We start from the raw sequence: 22,761 nt of genomic DNA, 5'->3' as shown, positions 1-22,761 counted from the left end.
TCGAGCCTCTTGGGCTTGCCGATCAGAAGGTCGGCAGTTCAAATCCCCATGATGGAGTGCGCTCCCGTTGCTCTGTCCCAGCTCCTGCCAACCTAGCAGTTCGAAAGCACGCTAATGCAAGTGGATAAATAACTACCACTGCAGCAGGAAGGTAAATGGTATTTCTGTGCACTCCGTGGTCTCCGTCATGGTGTTCTGTTGCGCCAGTAGTGGTTTAGTCCTGCTGGCCACATGACCAGGAAAGCTGTCTGTGGACAAACGCCGGCTCCCTCGGTCTGAAAGCGAGATGAGTGCTGCACCCCATAGTCACCTTTGGACTTAACCATCCAGGGGTCTTTTACCTTTTTTTTTTTTTTTAACCTTACGTGTGCAGGAAATGAGCTACATTCACATATCAAGACTTTCCCACTTTCTCCTCCCCCTGTGTACCTCTAAAGCTCATTATGGGTTTTCCCTCAACTGTCCAGAGCTCATTTAAGGGACATTGGGGCATAGAGGAAGAGAGTTGGGGGAATTCCTGTTGGACAAACAGACCTCATTCTGTGCCTGCAACAACTTAGTTGAATCTTGCCCTTTGCAATGGAATTTATAGCATTTGCTTCAATTAGAATTAATCCTTCCACCTTCCATGGTTCTGATAAATGTTTTATATCTGTTAACATTGCTCCTCCAATCACCTGCTGCTTCTGTGCATGCATGCACACACACACACACACACACACACACACACATTCTTTTTAGCCCCATTTTTGTGAGGTGCTGCATGCTAATGCACACTAAAAGACTCATATTAAATAAAATAAAAATGCATCGCTATGCGCTGATATGCATGAATGCCCGGCTCTAAAAACAACTGCAGAATGAAAATACTGCTTTTGGAAAACCCATTGGTGTGTGCTCAGCCACACATAAAGAATTTTCAAAGACCGTGCCTGTAAACCTATGAAAATCTGCCACTACAAACATTTTCATGCCATTTTAACTGCTCGCTCGTGAGTGTCCCATAACAGCACCAAAAATGGGGCGGCACGCTCTGAGAGGAGTGAAAATGTGAATTTCACCTTCTGTGGGGATCACACAATAAACACCAAAAGGGGTGGGTAACTCTCCTCAGACCACATGGTGCTGTCTTTAAATATATATATATATATATATATATATATATATATATATATATATTTAAAGACAGCACCATGTGGTCTGCATATCCATATATATATGCATTTTATAATCATGCCCCATAATGATTTATACCAAATGCACAGACAGACGAAGCTTTAGTCATCCTACTGCCAACAGCATTCTGATCAAACAGCAAAAGAAACATGGCGATATCAAGAATCACAAAAAATATATTCCTCTCATGTTGCTAGTCATGTTTCATAAGCTTAAAGAAAGTTATAGGTAGGTGGGATACTGGGTTTTCGGGGGGGGGCGTGTTGTTTTGTTTCTTGTTTCTTTCCTTTTAACCAATTTCACAATCCAATGATCCAGCTTCACACTTATCTCATGGCTCAGCACCTTAGACATAAACTCCTAATGTGGCACTCTGTCAAACGGTTACTGATAATCTAAGCACTGTATATGTAATATCCCAAGCCTTCTCTGGCTGCAATATCCGCAAAGAATTACAAGGCAGTGAAGCACAGCACTCCTTTCCCATTGCTGCACTGGTTGTGTCTGGTCAAGCTGTGCTTTTCAAAATCTGTCCTTATTAGATCCCTTCAAATAGTTTCCAAAACTTCCATTTCAACTAAAATGTGGCCATAGAATTGAACAGTAATATCTTCAAATCCATCCTGCAGGCGCCTTCCTGTGCCCCGCTGTGGACTCTCACACACCTTAATCCTTTTGCAGCCTATTCTTTGCAGCATTTTTGCATCCTCCAGTAGTATTTGCACCCGGCTGCAGACCAAACCGTCTCCTTTCATCTTTCAAAATTTAGCTCTTAGTTGGGCTCAATCATCTGCTGTCCAGTGGCTACTGTTAAGTTGTGGGTGAACATATCAGACGACACAGCGATTCTTCCAAAGCAGCTCTTTATTTGTAAGCTGGAACAGAACTGAACTGAGGAGCTCAGTCAGCCTGCTTATATAGAGCTCCACTAGAATGCAACAGTAACCATTTTCTGTAACTAGCCAATCACTGAACGCCATTTTCGATCCTTCATTTGCATAACTATCTACAGTATCCCCCTGCTGGCCCAGGGTGAGAACTTCAGTACATAACAGCTACCATCTTTCTTTTTTAAACTGGGCAGATTTTACAAAAATGAACTGCATTTAAGACTGAGGGGAAATTGAGAAACCGAGAAACCAAAATTAATAGATTCTTCCATCCCTAGGTAGAACAGGGCTTCTCCAGGTAGGACTTGGAGAGAACAGTCTCTGAAATCATGAGGAAAACTCCTCCCAGCCGATGAAGAATTACAGTGGTACCTCTGGTTGCGAACTTAATTCATTCCAGAGGTCCGTTCTTAACTTGAAACCATTCTTAGCCTGAGGTACCACTTTAGCTACTGGAGCCTCCTGCTGCCACCCCACCGCCACCATATGATTTCTGTTCTCATCCTGAGGTAAAGTTCTTAACCCGAGGTACTACTTCCAGGTTAGTGGGGTCTGTAACCTCAAGTGTTTGTAACCCAAGGTTTCTGTAACCCGAGATACCGCTGTAACTGGAAACAGGGTAACACAGCTCCCTGTGTCCTTATGGTCCAAACACAGCTAACATATCAAGAAGTGCAGAATGGAGTTACATCACTCTGCTCTCACACCTATACATGGATCTACATGGATGTGTAAAACCATTGTTAACAATAACGTTATATAACTCTCAATGCAGTTTTCCATTGTTGAAGGCTCGCTGCTCTACAGCACCCTCTGGCATCACATTTTTATAACTCGTTTCCAGTGTCTTAACTGACGAGTGTAGATTTGCCCGTGCAAACATACACAGACAATTTTATTTCCCATAGTTCAAACCATGCTCAAGGCGGCTTGCAACATTTAGAAGATTACTTAATTACAAATGTAATAAAAGTAATCAAAACCAATGAACACATCAAAAAGTAAACAAATGGAATAATTTCCATAGAAATCATAAGACACAACAAATTAATATCAATAACAGCAACAACCCACTCTCAACACAACCCTCTAACCAATACCCCAAGAGTCTGTTCAACTGCCTCCGCTTTTGTAGCTGGAGTCAGTCAGGGCTCCTCCCTCCCAAGCCAGGTGGGAAAAGGCCTGCAAGACATAGAGCAGGTCTTCCAAGACTCCCAGCCAAGATGGTAGGCTATAGAGCTGTGAGTGCACAAAAAATAATAATCAAAAGGGTGTGGGAAGAAGGTAAATTAGTGATGGGGGACAATGTTGAGCTTCTCTCTCTTGCTTAGCTGTATGGTTTCTGTTTTGTCTTTTCAACAGTTGCATGAACGTATACCTCAAAGGGAAGCACTTGTTGGATACAAAAAAATTAAGCTCTCAACTGCAAGTGATCATTAATCCCACAGCTAACATTTGCCTTTTCCGAATCTGAATAGATTACCCTCTCTCAAGCATCTGCATATTGACACACACTGGAAACCTTAGCTTTGCAGAGGAAACAGCAGATGAAAGGACACAGCACAGCACACAGGTAAGTGTAAAGTGGTTCCACTATGAAGAGGAAGAGAAAAGGGGCCCAGTACACAAATGCTTACTATTCCTCTCCATTGTAGACCCTCCAAGTGTCCCTGTTTTCCAGGGACAGTCCCAGATTTACAGAAGCCATCTCGGTTTCTGATTTGATCCCGGAATGTCCTGCATTTCCTTAGGTCGGCCCCAGTGCTATTATTCTAGAGAAGGAGGTCTGGAACCCATCACGAATGCCTCCCTTGTTCTCTCTTGGTGACCACCTGAGAGGTGCTGGAATGTTGGCGGGTGTGGAGCTATGTGACCCCCAAGCCAAGGAGATAAGTAACAATACAACCTTTAGAAGATATCTGAAGGCAGCCCTGTACAGTGGTACCTCAGGTTACATACACTTCAAATTACAGACACTTCAGGTTACAGACTCTGCTAACCCAGAAATAGTACCTCAGGTTAAGAACTTTGCTTCAGGATGTGAACAGAAATCATGCTCCGGCAGAGCGGCAGCAGCGGGAGGCCCCATTAGCTAAAGTGGTGCTTCAGGTTAAGAACAGTTTCAGGTTAAGAATGGACCTCCGGAACGAATTAAGTACTTAACCCGAGGTACCACTGTATAGGATGTTTTTAAATGTTCAGTGTTTTCATATACAGTGGAACCTTGGGTTGCGAACGTGATCCATGCAGGAGGCACGTTCGCAACCTGCAGTGTTCGCAACCTGCAGCGCCGTGTCTGCGCATGTGCAGGATGAGATTTGGCAATTTAGTGTTTCTGTGCATGTGTGAGTGCCGAAACCTGGAAGTAACCCGTTCCGGTACTTCCCAGTTTCGGTGTGTCCGTAACCTGAAAATGCGTAACCCGAAGCGTCTGTAACCCGAGGTACCACTGTATGTTGGAAGCCACACAGAGTGGCTGGGGCCAGTCAGATGGGTGGGGTATCAATGTTGTTGTTGTTAAATAGGACATCCCTATTTTCATCAGAGAAATGTTGGAGGGAGGGTATGCCACTGTATTAAACACTTCTAGATGAGAGATGGATACATGGGGTACTAGGACGCCTATAGAGCGAGATGACTGGACCTAATGGTCAGGGGTACCTTTATCTTTTAGGACACCAAGGACTATAAATTATCTGTCTATCTGTATTTCTACTAGATGGAGAATTGGCAATCTTAAACTCTTCCCAAACTCTGCACTGGGGATTACTGGGGACATGCAACGTTTTCCAATGGAAAACATGGAACGATCATGATATTGTGGTGCTTCAGAGGGAAATTCTGAAACTTGGAGATCCTTAGAATGGCAAAAATATAACGATAGACTAAATCTACCACAGAAAGTGATCTGTCTCATCATACCTAATGATCGGGTTAGCTCAGATTAGAATGTATGTGGCCCCCTGAAAGCATTGCCTCCTCCCAAAAGGTGAATCTTCCAATACAAATAATTGGAGAAAGGCCCTGCCAGTCTGGATTCCCTGTGAACAAAGAGGGGAAGGGACGTGTATAAAGAGCACAGAAAACAAATATCTACCCCCATTGTCTCTAGAGTATTTTGACAGAACTGGCAACTTTCCTATGAATTATACTCTTTCATTTTAAAGTATCACTATAGAGCTGTTCACTTGCTTTGAGAGTTTTAAATTTTAATGTCCCCGAAAAACTCCTCTTTCACTGGCTCAGAAGACCCAAATGAATATAAAATAAATCTTTGCAAGAACACAAAAAACATGCAGCACATTCCCCACTATTCTCCCTAATATTTCAGCCTTTCTAGTGGTTGCAAAGAGCTTAGCAAATAAGAACATACGTCAAAAGAAAACAAAACATACCACAGCAATTAGACTAGTTTAAAATCTGCTGTGCCACTGAAGGTTCGGAATCATGTAGCAGACAAATTTTCAACTATGCGATGCATTTATTAAAACAATGCCCTATGTTGTTGTCTATACTTAAAATTGCTTTCTGCATTTACTGTACAGGCAAACCCTCTAGAGACATAAAAAAGCAGAATAATATACATATTGAATTATAATTCCCTATGCACTTAAAACATAAATATGATTCATGCATGGTTAAAAACACATTCTAAATTTTATTAAAGGCTGATACACACTGAAGCTGCTTGAGATGAAAATGTCTCCTCCAGAATCTGTGGAACAAAATCTATATGGCAAAAAGGGATAAGTTTTTATAATATGAGGAGCTATTAAAGTATAGAATTCTCCTTAAATTTGAAACAAAACTGGTACCTTAAACCTGGTACAGTGGTACCTCAGTTTACAAACTTAATCCATTCTGGAAGTCTGTTCTTAAACCGAAACCGTTCTTAAACTGAGGCACACTTTCCCTAATGAGGCCTCCCACCGCCGGTGCCCTTCCACCGTTCAGATTCTGTTCTTAGACTGAGGTAAAGTTCTCAAACTAGGACACTATTTCTGGTTTTGTGGGGTGCGTAAACCAAATCGTTCGTAAATGGGACTGTTCTTAAACCTTCTGTATTTCAGAAGTTTTAGATTACAATTCTCATTATTGGCCATGCTGACTGACATCTGGATGGCACCAGGTTGGAGAGGGTGGTCTATTATTATTACTATATTACTACTACTTTTATTAACATTTCTGAAAGCAGAACCTAGACAGCATCTTAAAAAGCAGAGACATCACCTTGCCAACAAAGGTCCGTATAGTTAAAGCTATGGTTTCCCCAGTAGTGATGTATGGAAGTGAGAGCTGGACCATAAAAAAGGCTGATCACCGAAGAATTGATGCTTTTGAATTACGGTGCTGGAGGAGACTCTTGAGAGTCCCATGGACTGCAAAAAGTTCAGACCTCTCCATTCTGAAGGACATCAGCCCTGAGTGCTCACTGGAAGGACAGATCGTGAAGCTGAGGCTCCAATACTTTGGCCACCTCATGAGAAGAGAAGACTCCCTGGAAAAGACCCTGATGTTGGGAAGGGGACGACAGAGGATGAGATGGTTGGACAGTGTTCTCGAAGCTACCAGCATGAGTTTGACCAAAGTACAGGAGGCAGTGGAAGACAGGACACGACTAAACCACTAAATAACAACAACAACACTCCCCTTCATCTGAGGATCACAGGGAAGTTTACAACATAAAAACACAAAAATGCATAACATAGTAGGAAACAAAAACAATAACACACAGTTTAAAATGCCATAGGTTGTTTAATTAGCCAAAGGCCTGGGAGAAGAGGAATATTTTTGCCTGGCACCTGAAAATATGTGGTGACGGCATCAGGCGAGCCTCTCTGGGGAGAGCATTCCACAAGAGGAGAGCCAGTGCATAAAAGGCTTGCTCTTGCGTTGCCGCCCTCCAGACCTTTGTTCTTATGCTAACAAATATTTCCACAGGGGATCTCTTGAGTCTTTGTCTAAGGGGCAGACTAACAGATATTGAGTGATGTCTTCCACCTGAGGTTGACCACAAATACAAGGCCCTGTTAGAGCAGCCATCAAAGACCGCAATGAACATCACTTGGAAACGCAGCTCAATAAAGGCATTTCTTAAGGAAGCTGGTGAGAGTTTGATCAGATAACTAGCTCTAAAATGCTCTGTTCTCAGAAGTGGATACCAAGGTTGAAAGCATTCCTACTGAGTTGCAGGTCGCTTTTGAGTTCTATCTGGAAGACCCAATCCCTTTGTTGACACTTATTCGAGGTCAATGCAGAGCTCAATTCTGGAAAATAATAATAATCTAAAACATCTTGACAAGCAGCTTTCCAGAGTTGGTTATTACCCAGTTCTGGGGGTGAGTGGGTTTCCTTTTAATATACTTTAACTGAGCACAGTCCTCGCTTGCCTTATACAACTTTGTTGCTCATTTAAAACCACCAAACTCATTGGCATGTGACATGCCTCATAACCTGCAAGGAGTCTGGGGACAAAAGACAACTTTAAAAATCCTCAAAAATCCATTATGACTTCATTTAGCAGTTGTTGTTTTTCTTCACACATGCTTTCTTTCTTGCTTTGGATATTTCTTGCTATTATCCATAGGATATCTCCCCTTTGTGTTGGTTTCCATCAAAATGTTTTCGGTGGGAATATTGCATGCACCCACCCACCAACTCCTCACTGGGGGTATGGATTCTAAGTAGTTTCTTAACATGCATTAGCTGAGGAAAAACATGACGCTATCCAGTTCCTGGCAACACTAAGAAACCGCTTCAGAGGAAGCTTGGGAGTTCTTATCTATGAAGCACTTGAGGCCTGTCAGAGAAAGCTAGGAGACAGGCTTATAGAATTTTAATGTTGAACTAATGTTACATTTGCAGTAAGCTGAATTAGAAAGGGTGACTGAGAGTTGAATGAAGAAAAGTGAAAAATGTCCTCTCTTTCTTACAGATGAGTTCAAATGTTCAAGCTGTCCTTTCTATGAACCCACCATTTATGAGAAACTCTTTCAACCTATATATAATTCATGGAGAAATCTGTACACAATAAGCTAAGGTAGTGAGGGTGGCATGTGGCAGGGTTTCAGAACCAGGCAAGCACTGAAACCACCTAAACAGTCTTCAGAGGTGGTTGTTTTTTAAATATATATATATATATATATATATATATATATATATATATATAATATAAATCTTGTGCATTAATCGACCTGGAGCAAAGGAAAATTTCTAACATCATGTCAATATTAAACTAAGAAAAGTGAAACTCAGTATTATTTTGTGATGCTGAATCATTTGCACACTTGACAAGAAAATGGTTCAGTGATGTGAAATCCTTGATAGCAACCTCAGTGCATGAGAATTTGCTTCCTCGACAAATTTCACTTATCAAATTATTTGAGCTCCCGTCTCAATTTTTAGAGTGGCTTTCAGCTGTTGCTTCCTTTTCATTATTCCATAATAAGATTTTGCTTCGCCTTGCATTGTTCCACTATGCCTGAATTTTGGGTTAAGTAGAATTTCCGAAATCTATTCCAAATTGGAGCAATCATTTCTCCCAAAACTAACCCGCAGTTTCTGATAATGATGTATGTTTCATTTCTGAAGTATTTTATCCCTCTTGGTGTTATTATATGCATAGCTGTGTCAATATCTTTTTTTTTTTTTTGTATTTGATCGATGTTGTAAACGCCCCTAGATACTGGTAAAACAGCCTGCCAAAACATTAATTAATTGATTAGTTAGTTTTATGTACTAAAATTTAAATGTTGCTTAATAAAAAAACACACACAACAACCCTTTAAACCATTTACATAAGATGATATAAAATATCCCCATGGAAACATAGTAATAATCTTGCTACAATCATACTTAGAGTCATGCCAAGATTTCTTTTCGTGCTGATTTATTATATCACATCACTAAAACATTGCAAAATGGACAGCCTTAATGCACTCATATATATCAAGAGTAGAGCTGAAATGAGTTTATCCCATCGTTCCTGATGACTAGCCACGTGTGAAGGGTGTGTGAGAGAGTTGTAGGCCTACAACATCTGAAACACAACATCTTAAAGCACACTATGCTAATTACACTGGCCCAAGACTCCATAGACATTGTCCTTCCTGCAGTACTTTATTAAACTGTGGGCACACATCAGTAATGCAAAGAACAGGAAAAGACACAAATGAAATGAAGGAACTGAAAACAGCACTTTGTACAAAATCTGGAAACTGAATAAAATACATAAAAAGACAGAACAACTGGCCCCACTTTTGACAACCAAAGTAGGTACTGTAATTCAGAAGTCTAGGATCGTGGGAGAAATTTGGATGGAGAGAATTTCATAATTGTCCCTAAATTCCCCACAGATATTGATGTTATGCCACCATAGCTGTCTGCGAGGTCTCTGAAAGCATTTACAAAAGTTTACTATCCATGAAGAAGTATTTATAGGCATGGAAAATAGACTTCAGATTAGTGAGAAAGAGAAGATTGATGGTCAAATAGCTCATCATCCGAAGAGCAGGCATATTCCGTGCAAACAAATTAACATTTAAAATGTAATCCATTAGCTGAATTCATTTTGTCCTTAACCACTCTTAGTAAATTGACAATAAAAGGGGCACATCTGTACCTGTGTGACTTCTAATTACTTTTGTGTACATCAGTAATATCCTCTGATGATATTCAGCCTTCTTTCTGCAAAAGTAGGGAAATTGCCTTCTCAAGCAGTCATTGAGTGTTAAAGGATAAAGTTTTAGAGAAAGCTTGAAGAGTTTGTGCAACCGAACCAAGATACAATTCTTAAGTTTGATAGGTGTCGGCTTCACACAGAGCATGATAGGTTTCTCTGGGTTACCTATTTGGAGTCGTTCTTCACTCATGAGAATGATTAAATACTGGGTGGATTAAGGACACTTTATTGCCTGAGATGAAGGACAAGATGGCAACCTCTCGCAATACCTCATGTCACAGTGAATGTTGCCCCATAAGGTCTTCTCAAAAGTCCTAGTAGATGTGGAAAACACTGCATATAAGCAGTTTGCACTCTGGCCTAAATATGTTTATGCTCATGGTATCAGAGCTTATTCCGCCTACCTACGGGACTGCCTCTCCTGGTATGCCCCACAGAGGACCTTACGGTCCGCAAATAATAACATCTTGGAGGTCCCGGGCCTCAAGGAGATTAGTCTGGCCTCGACCAGGGCTAAGGCCTTTTCAGTCATGTGTGGAACGCTCTGTCACAAAAGACCAGGGCCTGCGGGATCTGGCAACTTTCCGCGGGGCCTGCAAGACGGAGCCTTTGGTCAGGGTTCAGTCTGACTCCATCTCCCCTTTCATCAGAACTTGCATGAAAGTGGCCTCCCAATTTTCCTCACAGGCTCATATAAGTTCAGCACAAACAGTTGGGCCTGGTGAGCATTTAAGATCTGCCATCTGATTGGATTTTATTCTGATCCTGATCTGATTTTAGGATGTATTTCAATTGATTGCCTGATTTTATGTTAATGTGTTATACATTTGATGTTAGCTGCTCTGAGCCTGGTTTTGGCCGGGGAGGGAGGGGTATAAATAAAAATTATTATTATTATTATTATTATTATTATTATTATTATTATTATTATTATTCCTGAACCTGTGTTGATATGGTGGCATTTAGTGGCATTCTCTATAAAGCTCTCTCGTGATACAAACAATCATAGTACATTGATTTTACCCTTGGGCAGAATTTATGCTCTGGTAATCATGTTGCAATATCAGGGTGCAGAGATATGTGAGTATATTGTACATCATTCTGGCCATGCATAACAGCTTCATCACACGTCTTTTTTCAGTGTGCTGATGCACGCACTGCATGTGTAGCATAAAATGTAAATCTTGATAAAGCTCACATGTTAGACCTCTCCACTGGAGAAGTCTATATAAAACTGTTGCAGTTCTGACGCTGTGCAGCTCTAAGCATGCTGACTGAGTCACATGCATTGATCAGCAACCTGGATGATGATAAATGTCCTTCTATGAGTTCCATTAGTTCAGTGGTGCCCTGATGAGTATCATGAAATGAAACTCTGGGATGCACATCCCGACAAAAATCTGCATCAGCTTCATGGAAAGAATCCAGTTTCTACACACATGTCCCCTCTTGGTCAGTGTGATAGGCTATGAAAAGAAGGCTTTATCTTCATGGAAAGTGATATGGATTTGATTCTGGCTACTTAATTATTATCTCATGAAGACACATACAGCTCAGTCCTATGCATGCATATATGTTGTTGTTGTTGCTGTTGCTGCTGCTGCTGCTGTTTAATTGTTTAGTCATGTCCAACTCTTCGTGACCCCATGGACCAGAGCACGCCAGGCACTCCTGTCTTCCACTGCCTCCCACAGTTTGGTCAAACTCATGTTGGTAGCTTCAAGAACACTGCCCAACCATCTCGTCCTCTGTCATCCCCTTCTCCTTGTGCCCTCCATCTTTCCCAACATAGGGGTCTTTTCCAGGGAGTCTTCTCTTCTCACGAGGTGGCCAAAGTATTGGAGCTTCAGCTTCAGGATCTGTCCTTCCAGTGAGCACTCAGGGTTGATTTCCTTCAGAATGGATAGGTTTGATCTTCTTGCAGTCCATGGGACTCTCAAGAGTCTCCTCCAGCACCATAATTCAAAAGCATCAATTCTTTGGTGATCAGCCTTCTTTATGGTCCAGCTCTCACTTCCATACATCACTACTGGGAAAACCATAGTTTTAACTATACGGACCTTTGTCGGCAAAGTGATGTATACTTAGAAGTAATTTTCGCTATGTATTTGCTACTTTTCTATTCCAACCTTCCTCTGAAAGGAGCCCAGGGTCAGAGTTTATTTTTTAAAAAAACACATTTGAAACATTTTTTAGAAAACTAAAAACCTCTGAAACACTTTCAAGCCATGCCATCTAAAATCATGTAAAACACGTTCAGTGAGGCTTGCTTCCAGGTACAGGATAACAGCCTCAAAGGTGAATTAAATAAGAATAAGCAATTGTTCATTTGATCTAAGAGTAAGCTTTTTGAGTGATTAACTTAATTTAATAAATCCAGCATAAGTGATTAACTCCTGCTGCAGATAAAACTTCTGAGACTTTGCCCTTTGGGGCATTGTTTTGAGATGTCACATATATATATATATATATATATATATATATATATATATATATATAAAACAATGCTGCATTGCCACAATGATAAAACATTATTAACAGGAATGTTGTTTTAAAAAATCAAGGTAGATTAAAGCATTTTAGAAAAATATCTACCCCACCCAAAAAAAAAACCCCACCCTAACCAATATATCTGCACATAGCATACATTTGCATGTACTGAATTAAAAACAAACTAATAATGATTTTAAATCTGGTTACAATAAAATTGTGCTGGTATGTTTTTCCATATTATACAAGTAGTTAATGAAAACATGAATTAAGTCTGGCAACATTTAACAAAGGGATGGATATGGCAGTAGAAATATATGCTTACACGGAGTTTATATGCTTGCAAAAACCTCCAGAACATTTTCAGTTATCAGAAGCAAGCAGTCCATCCCATCATCAAATGGGAATAACTAAACATTTAGATTTCAGTGTTTTCAGCATTATGATTTCTGAGTGCAGATCTTCAGGAAACAGCTCTTTGTTGCAAAAGTGTCACAGAACAAGTAAAGTTAAATGTGTGAATAAAATACAAGAAGTATGTAGCAACAGTTTATAACATGTAACTGCCAAGCCAGTTTCTGTACTTGAATTAAACATGTGTGCCCTATTTTTGAAGGCTTGGTGATGTACAGGCTTCAGCATGTTTTCCTGAAAATCTATGCTTTAAAACTTTAACATCTCTCCAGTGCCACCCCCAATGTATCAACTGATGGGCACCTGCAAAGATCGGCATACGGATGGTGGCCATTTTGCACACATCCAATTGACGTGCAACCATCAATGAATGTGTTCTTTTCAGCCTTAGGGGTAGCACAGACGTATGCGTACCGACCTGGAATGCAACCTCTGTGCAAATGAGGAGTTGCCTGTACTCTCTTGCACTGATTCTCTGTATCTGTGCAAAATAAATAAATAAACAAATAATGCACATTCTTTGTAATTGGGGCCAGACTTTCAGAACCATTGCTTCAAAAGAAAACAACTAGCAACAGCTGTTCCAAAGTAGTCCGTAGCTGCTGGAACAAAGGGGAAGAGAAAATATCTGTGGTAGAATTCTTTTGGATAGATCGAATTCTCTACTAAAGTCATCAGCAAGTTATGCTATAGTGTTGCTCGATTGCCTGAACCGTGTGAACATAACTTACAATCTGCAATGTTTAATTTTGCTAGTTCTATATCTCTGTGCTGAATAGAAATGCACAATGTGGCCTAAAATGCCTTGCTATTCTGTACAGCATAGCAGAAAGTAAAACAGCAAATATCACTTCAGAGACAGAAACATGTTAGGAGACTGAACTCCACTGAATTCATGCTCAGGGCAATAACAAAATGTGTCTCTGATGGTTTAAAGCTGCGTGCGGACTACTGTAAAAAAGAAAATTCCCAAGGCTTGAAATGCAGCTGAAACAATCTAGCTACAAGGCTGTGAATTTCTGGGAACGAGTGTGTGTATATGATGAAACATAACTGCTGAAAGAGCAAGCAACGGGAATACTTTGTTTTTTCTTGATATTTTATAGTGTCTCGGTGCCCAGATGGCTACTAATCACAATGGCTATATGTTTAGCCTCTGAATACCATGCTGCAGAGGGTGGACAGGGCTATTCAACTCACATCCTGTTTGTGGGCTTCCCAGGTTCATCTGGCTGGCTGCTATGGGAAATAAGATGCTTGTCAAGGCAGTGGCATAGCGTGGGCTGCCAGTGCCCAGGGCCGTGCGAAGGGGGAAGAGGGAGGGAAACTGAGGAAGTACCAATGTGCATTCAACTGCTTAACGGTGTCTGTGTCATTACAGATGCAGAGATAGAAAAGAAGAGTCATTCCGTTGTTTGGAGAGGGTTAAGGTCACTTCCTGGGTTGCTTGGAGAAGTCGTTTTCAATGGAGCCCAGCGATGGAAGCCCACAGACGCTGTATTGAGGCAGTACTAAGTGTTGAAATTTTGCACCCCTAACAATTTTGTGTTAAGGGTGATCGGCCCTGTGGCCCTCCCCTGTGTTACGCCACAACTTGAGCTTGACAGTTCCTTAGAAGAAAAGCAACAGGAGCAGGTGCCTGCAGCAGATCTCAATTCTGCAAGTGATCCTGAAGATCAGTTGGGTCCAGGTAACTCTACTCAAAGTGGTCCTCACACCAGCTGCCTGGATTTCTGCCCCCCCCCCCCAATACTTCCCAGAGCCATAAGAACAGGGGGATTTTTTTGAATGTGATTTTCTGAAGATATGTTTGAAATGTTTAAGTCTCAAGCCACTTCGATTTAGATACGGCTAATAATTTTCTGCTTGTTGCAGATTCCTAAAAATTAAATAAAGCCGTGGCCTCTCTGACTTGATTTTGAAATGTGGGAGTAAGAGAAAAGAAAAGTAAGGAAACATAATTCAAATCTAACTTTTGCATTTGTAAAACCATCAAACAGATTTCATGGGATTACTGCTACTACTACATTACATTCATATTCCACCTTTCCCTCAAGGAGCTCAAGATGGTGTATATGATTCTTCCCATTTTATCATGACAGCAGTCCTGTGAGCTAGGTTAGGCTGAGAGTGACTGGCTCAAGGTAAGCCAGTGGGTTCCATTGCTAAGTAGAGATTTTTCCCTGGTTTTCCAGGGTTCATCTTGGAGGCACCAGCTCCTCAGGATGATCAAGGGGGCCTGTCACGATGTTGTGAGGAGCCAGGGGCGGAGCGGAGTTAAATGCCCTCTGAACCTTGAGGGGACCTGCCCCCCTTAAAAACACATGGGGGGGGAGTGAAAGTGCTTCAGCCCTTGGGAGCAGGTGCCTATGATTCCTCTAGTTTTAGAGCATTGCAAAAAGATCCCTTTCATAATGTCTTTAAAATATATTCCATCTGCCTAATGACCTAAAGAAGCTAGTTACCCCTCACTGAGCCTGATATTCCTATAAGCCCAATAGCGTAGCAAAACTGAAAGAAAATCAGTCATAACAGCCAGATGAGAGGGACAGGGGAAAGTATGGCCCCCAATGTCTTAGCAAATGCTGCCCCTTGTTTTACTTGAGCATTACATTCAGCTGGTGGGGATATATGGGTATTCCTGTTACTTCTCAATAATCTGCCACTTTAAAGCACTTTGTTAACAACAGGCTGCACGATATGGATGGTTTCAAGTGACCATGTATTATGGTTATTTAAAACATTTGATATGTGGTACCTCTGTCCATGTCATCTATAACTTCCAGCTGCACAGTAAGATGCAAACAACAATTTCTCTGCTTTAATAGACTCCCAAGCAGTGCTGGGACCCTGATAATGTCCATCTTACTGAGGGGGTAGATTGCTGACTTTCCTTGTGCTTCTAAGTCGCCAAATGCTCATTTGATATTACCCATTTATTGGCTTTCTCATGCTAGGCAAAATGGGAATAACAGAACCCTTCCTTACAGGACTGTGTGGGACTATATATGATAATGATTGTAAAACACCCTTCAAAGGAGATGTGTTTCTAAGCAGTCACAACTCTGCTAACAGCTGATCTGCACTATTAGTATATTCATAAAGTACACCTGTTGCTGGACCACTTTGACTTCTTTCAGGCTTATATGCAGTGCTTTTTTCTGAGGGGGGAGGATGCAGGGGCCACATACCCCTAAACATTTTGTGAATCTTTGTACTTTTGTCCATTTATTGTATTTATTTTTCCCGATGTGAACTATAAAATGGTGATTTTCTTGAGTCGACATAAGAGTACCCCTTAACTTTTTCTTTAGAAAAAAAAAAGCACTGCTTATATTTCTTTTTAAAAAAAGAAAAGAAAAATATGAGAGCTCACTCCAACTAAGAAAAGAGCCATCAATGGATGAGTAACTTTATGTCAGTGGATTCCAATAGGCCTAGTCTTAGACTTAAAGGTAAAGGTAAAGGGACCCCTGACCATTAGGTCCAGCCGTGACCGACTCTGGGGTTGCAGCGCTCATCTCACTTTACTGGCCGAGGGAGCCGGCGTAGAGCTTCCGGGTCATGTGGCCAGCATGACTAAGCCGCTTCTGGTGAACCAGAGCAGCGCATGGAAACGCCGTTTACCTTCCCGCCGGAGTGGTACCTATTTATCTACTTGCACTTTGACGTGCTTTCAAACTGCTAGGTTGGCAGGAGCAGGGAATAAGCTACGGGAGCTCACCCCGTCGCGGGGATTCGAACCGCCGACCTTCTGATCGGCAAGTCCTAGGCTCTGTGGTTTAACCCACAGCACCACCAGCACCACCATTCATTTGTTAATTCATCAACATGTTAATTTACATTGCTTCATTATTTTCTTCTTCATTTATTTTACATTGGTATCTTCTTGATAAGCTCAGCAACAAGAAGTATGAGAAGACAAAAGAACATTTAACACGCAGAACCCCCCAAAAAAGCCAAAAGTGGAACAATCTAGCAAGAGTTGCAATGTGTGGTGATATTGATCATGTAGCTTGCCTTCACAAGAGTGATGAACTCCCACATTCAGGTAAAATCCACATGTAACTAGGATATCCTGATTAAAGTTCTACAACGCCCATAATCTCTGACAGGAACTGATGGGAATCACAGTACAAAACACCTGGAGGACTCCAGCTTGGGGAAGCCTGAGTTGTACAACTTCAAACTTTCATTAACATTATAATGGTTCATATTTCAGCTGCTAGAATGGAATGAACCTAATGTTATGGTTCTGCTTCAGAAAGATTCTGCAATAGTAAGTTTATGTTTAACCTCCCCTTTTATATCAGCACTCTTGTGACATTAATTGCATTAATAGCTTCTGTTTCCTTTCCTGAAGATGTGTATGTTTGCTTAAATCACCAAGGAAAGACAATTAGGGAGGCTAATCGTATTGAAGAAAACAACAATTATCCTTCTTCCTCTTATTATTTTTTGTCCTTTACTGGGTAGTTTGAAGTGGTGCGATAAAAGTGAAATATTCTAAACTTTTGAGCGTAACATGTTTTCCAGCAGATAATGGGAATTTTCCTTGCCCCTATTATCTGCCTGTGAATTGCATCTCAATTGGAGCTGTTTTTGATTTCTGAGGCTCATTCTTCAAAACCTTATAATTTATATATGCAAAAGATTGAAGCTGTCACAATGTTCTTGACAGTCTTGTAACAGATGTGGTTAAACCTCAAGGCACCATCCTTTTTTTAACAAAGACACACACACACACACAAAAAAAACCCAAAGAAGTCTTTCCTCATTCCCTTTCTTTTATGATAAAAACAGAGGTCCTTTCACACAGAGATTGTGTGTTTAAGTGCTGGAAACTCCTGCAGGCCTCCATAGGTTATTTCATATAGCTGACAGTTGATCCTGCATACAAAAGCAATTGTACTTCGGTGCCTTTCAGGCAGTTGTCTGAGTATATGCTTCAGTTTTGGATATATATATATATATATATATATATATATATATAACCCACCAACTTCTTTACTGCTCTCTTCCTGGTCTGTTTGATTTTTCTGGGACTGGGGATTCACTGTCCCACTTTTGCTTCAGTCTGCATACTTTAGCAAAGGAATCCCCCCCCCCCTTAAAAAAAATGTGCACTATTTTCTTTTGCAAGGCACGCATTTTGTGTGTGGATAGTGGTGGCTCCTAGAAGAGAAGCAAAAACATTTGTTTTCTTAGTGAACCAGCTTTTCCCAGTATTATTCCACTGAAGTTCCAGTTTATTCATCTTCCCCTTGCCTGGGGCTTGATAAGGTTTTTCAGTGTGTTTCGACTCGACCCAAAGAGTGTCAAAGATCTACGTGTTCTGTTGAGGATGCAATACAGGAATGGAGAACCTCCAGTCTGCAGGCCAATTTCAACTCACAAGGGGTTCTGATTTGGTCTGTCAAGCCCTTTTCCCCAGAACGCAGCCAACCTCTTTAAATCACTGGTGATGTCCCTTTAAGTGGCCAGGGAAATGGGCCCCACTGCTGCCACATGTCCACATAAAGGAGAAGCAGAGCAAAGCTTGGAATGGCTCCCAGTCGATTGCATCCTTTTTTCCTCAAGGCTCTGGAACTTTCCTGGTGTTGCCTATATTTCCATTTCATAATCTGTTTTCTGCCTGCTTCTACGTAGAAAAGCAATGACAAACCTAGATAGCCTCTTAAAAAGCAGAGACACCACCTTGCCAACAAAGGTCCGTATAGTTAAAGCTATGGTTTTCCCAGTAGTGATGTATGGAACTGAGAGCTGGACCATTAAGAAGGCTGATCCGCGAAGAATTGATGCTTTTGAATTATGGTGCTGGAGGAGACTCTTGAGAGTCCCATGGACTGCAAGAAGATCAAACCTCTCCATTCTTAAGGAAATCAGCCCTGAGTGCTCACTGGAAGGACAGATGCTAAAGCTGAGGCTCCAATACTTTGGCCACCTCATGAGAAGAGAAGACTACCTGGAAAAGACTGTGATGTTAGGAAAGATGGAGGGCACAAGGAGAAGGGGATGACAGAGGACGAGATGGTTGGACAGTGTTCTCGAAGCTACCAGCATGAGTTTGACCCAACTGCAGGAGGCAGTGGAAGACAGGAGTGCCTGGGGTGCTCTGGTCCATGGGGTCACGAAGAGTTGGACATGACTAAACGACTAAACAACAACAATAACAAATCTGTTTTGTTTTTGTTTTGCAGGGTTCCCCCCCCCCCAGCTTTGTCTGTATCCATGAACCAAACAAAGACTTTGCAAAATGGTCCAGCTTAAACACATGTTCTGTCATCGTTATAACCATCACGATAAATTTCTGGTTCAAGCCCCACATTAGGTGAAAGATTCTTCCATCATAGGGGTCGACGAGATGACACTTGTGGCCCCTTCTGACTCATTGCAAAATGGTCAAGCTTATCATCATTATAACCATCAAGATACACAATTCAGCAATGAGTTGCATAAGCATATGCCTCTGAATAGCTCAGTCGGTAGAGCATGAGACTCTTAATTCCAGGGTTGCAGGTTCAAGTCCCAGTTGGGTGAAAAATTCCTGCATCGCAGGGGTTGACTAGATGACACTTTTGGCCCCTTCCAGCTCTATGATTCTGTGATTTTGTTAAATGGTTCAGTCAGTGCATTGTCGCTTTTCTGTTCCCTAAAGAAAAGCAGCTTTTACAGCTCAGCATATACTGCAACTGTTTCCTCCTGACACCTTTTGGATGATGCATCTCTGAGACTTAGGTCCCGATCCTACACGTCTTCTGAGCGCACTTGAACGCTCTCTTTCAGAGATGTTGCCACATTGGTTGGTCATGCTGTCTTGCCATTTTTCAAAGAAGCCAAGAGCACTTCCTGTTATTGCAATAGCCTCCTTATGTTTTGTACTAAAGAGTACTTACCATTAAACCTTCTTCTCTGCCTCTTCAACTTAAATCTAATATGCTTACAAATTGTCAATTACACCTAGGAACTTCTCCACAGCTGCAGGCATAATTAAAGACCTGAAGACACACAATATGATTTAATGGCTTTCCTCTAATGTGGATTACATTCTATTGATGCTAATACCTGATATACTTAATTGTTCATCTCATACACTGCCATAAAAGCTCAATAAAATGCTAATGATCAGAAGCACATACCCTGGATATGAAAAACTAGAAATCTCTCTGGTCTGTATTTACTATTTTAATTTGAGCTGAATCCACTGCTGATTCGAATATGCACCAATAATATAAGGTTTGTGTGGTGGTGCCAGAGTGTTAAGACCTTCCTTTTTATCTTTAACTTCAAGCATTACTAAAGAAACCCTGGTGCACACCTGCTAAGAGAGCCCTCTGCTTCTTCACACTCATTTCATAGAAAGCAATGGGAGAGTGGGAAGATCAGCGTGCTGCAGCCTGCAGCATCAGGGATAATAAATCCTTTGTACTATATGCAGGGAAAGTAATGAGCAAATGTATTCTTGCCTGTCCCAATCTGTGTTCCCTTGATTGTTACTCATCATTCGGTTTAACTTCAATAATATTCTTAGCGTGATATGTCTAAGATTAATGAAGCATTTATCCTCAGATAAGAAGCTATCACAGAAATAGATTTCTTACCAATGATGTCGCATTCAAATTAATAATTCCAGCTCTTTAAAAGATAGGCTCAGTAGTGCAGGCCAGTGGCTATAGGCTAATTCTGGTAATGTAGAGCCTAGGGGAAACATAATAGCTCAGAATGGAGCAGTAGGAGACCCACGTCTCGACGGCTCTGCTGGTTATATTGCAGAATAGCTTCATCAGAAATCACATCCCCAGCCCTTGCCTTCCACCATCACTTGCAGGGTACTTCTCTCAGGGTGGGGTGGGAGAATGGGAAAACAGTGCAACACAATATACTTGATGCAGAAAATTCAGGCAAAATGTACCCATGGCCCTCCGGCAGGAAAAGAAACACAAAAACATGGGACATGTTACGTATAGTGATTTAACTGACTGAAATTGTAAGTGCTTGTATGCACTGCTATGTGTTTAAATTTGATTTGTTGGTAACTGAACGCTAGTAGTTCTCATTTTATTGGCTAAGGTTGGTCACATGAGAGGTATCTAGTGAAGAAGAGGCTCCACTTTATGTGAAGCAAAAGGACTGTGCTTTAGAATCCACTGTGAACACTGCTAAGTGGAATAGAGTGTTGGAGTGCTTCTTCTCTGCTTCAAAGAAAGAGAGCACAGCTGCAGGAGAGGTTTTCTGCAAGTAAAGTTTTTGAATGTTAAAGTCTGGATATTGGTTTTATTTCCAAAGGATCTTGCTACTCTTAGTTCTACAGGAGACCTGCCTCAAAGTAGGAAGAACTTAAGCTCTGGGCCCCAGTCAATTGGTTCCATCTCACAGGAAGGACTTCTGCCTTATTACCATGTTATGTTTATTTCAGCTATTAGCAAGGAGACATCACCTTGCCAACAAAGGTCCGTATAGTTAAAGCTATGGTTTTCCCAGTAGTGATGTATGGAAGTGAGAGCTGGACCATTAAGAAGGCTGATCCACGAAGAATTGATGCTTTTGAATTATGGTGCTGGAGGAGACTCTTGAGAGTCCCATGGACTGCAAGAAGATCAAACCTATCCATTCTGAAGGAAATCAGCCCTGAGTGCTCACTGGAAGGACAGATCGTGAAGCTGAGGCTCCAATACTTCGGCCACCTCATGAGAAGAGAAGACTCCCTGGAAAAGACCCTGATGTTGGGAAAGATGGAGGGCACAAGGAGAAGGGGACGACAGAGGACGAGATGGTTGGACAGTGTTCTCGAAGCTACCAACATGAGTTTGACCAAAGTGTGGGAGGCAGTGGAAGACAGGAGTGCCTGGCGTGCTCTGGTCCATGGGGTCACGAAGAGTCGGACACGACTAAGCAACAACAATTAGCAAGGAAGACTCCTTAGTGTTGTGCCAGCATACAACTGGGCCATGCTTCATTAACTTCTTTATCACTAACTCCCTTCACCCCCAACCATTAGCTATGTTGATGGTGCTGATGGGATTTGGAATCCAACAGCATATAGAGAGCAGCACATTAGCAGCTACCCTTGGATAGTTTTAATATTTACTTCCTCTGGAGCTCTGCATCCCATTGCCTCAACTTTTCCCCAGGTAGTTGAGTGCAGTTTGTGAAGTAGCATGAAGACAAAAGAATAATCGAGCACTAGAAATGAACACATTTATTAAATGACAGCTATTTAGTTCATATGAAGGCATTTGTGGGGGTTTTCCTTCCTCTAAAATATTTACCAGCTTGCTTATTTTGTAGCATCTTGCCTTCTCAAAGGAGCTGCTTTAGTGCCCAAGGCCTTTTGATATTATCACAATCTACCTAAATCGATCCTCCTCACTTTGGGGGAACCCTCTCAGGCTTGAATCAGTGATGCTATTTTGCCCTAACGCAGACTAAAGGTGTTGCTCCCTAGGGGAACTCAATTGACTCATAAATCAAAGTTCAGTATATCCATTACATTCTATTTAGCCAGAGACAATCATTATTACAGTAATTCATTCTGTTAATTTCCTTTGGGAACAAGATCTTTTGGCCTAAAGACATTAATAGATCTGTTTTGGTTTGTTCATTTTTTTCCTCCCTCAGGTTGACTATTCTCACTATTGATCGAATTTAGAAACAATCAGGCTGCATGTTTCAGGCCTAATTTCTGTTTTGTGCACTTGCAAAGTATGATGGAGTGATTAGTATTTTTGAAAAATCTTCTTTTTTGTATTTGAACTTATAAGCAGGTCAGGATATGAAACGTGCCTTCCTTCCAAGAATTCTTTATCTGAGTTATAAAATAATAGGTCACACACACGATACGGAAAAAGTTTGGTATGCTTAAATCCCATTGACGTGGTTTGGAGCTATAGGCTATAGGAAAGCCTAGATTATTTAGTTATGTGCTCTGCAGCCAGCCACTGCCAACGGATTGAATCTATAAGATTTTATTAACAAAAAGTGAATGTAAGGGAGGAAGGAAGTTCTTCTCACTTGAGTTCTTGCAAATCTAGAGTGGCTTAGCAATCTTTCCAGGCGGGTTAAGCACATTAAACAGGTCATATGTTACAAAGGCAAAATGTAGATATAAAA

General features: G+C 41.3%; 1 long non-coding RNA gene across 1 annotated transcript in view; it reads right to left on the bottom strand.

The window, feature by feature from the left end:
• Nucleotides 1-2,022: 2,022 nt before the first annotated feature.
• The window catches only part of LOC307212811, a 139,547-nt gene continuing 118,808 nt past the window's right edge, over nt 2,023-22,761 (bottom strand). Inside the window, exon 2 of the long non-coding RNA XR_013837241.1 lies at nt 2,023-2,075. This is a non-coding gene — a long non-coding RNA (uncharacterized lncRNA). The remainder of the gene's footprint in view (nt 2,076-22,761) is intronic.

This window comes from Podarcis cretensis (assembly GCF_951804945.1).
Source record: "Podarcis cretensis genome assembly, chromosome: 3".
Classification (NCBI taxonomy): Eukaryota; Metazoa; Chordata; class Lepidosauria; order Squamata; family Lacertidae; genus Podarcis; species Podarcis cretensis.
This window is presented reverse-complemented; position numbering and strand designations above follow the sequence as displayed.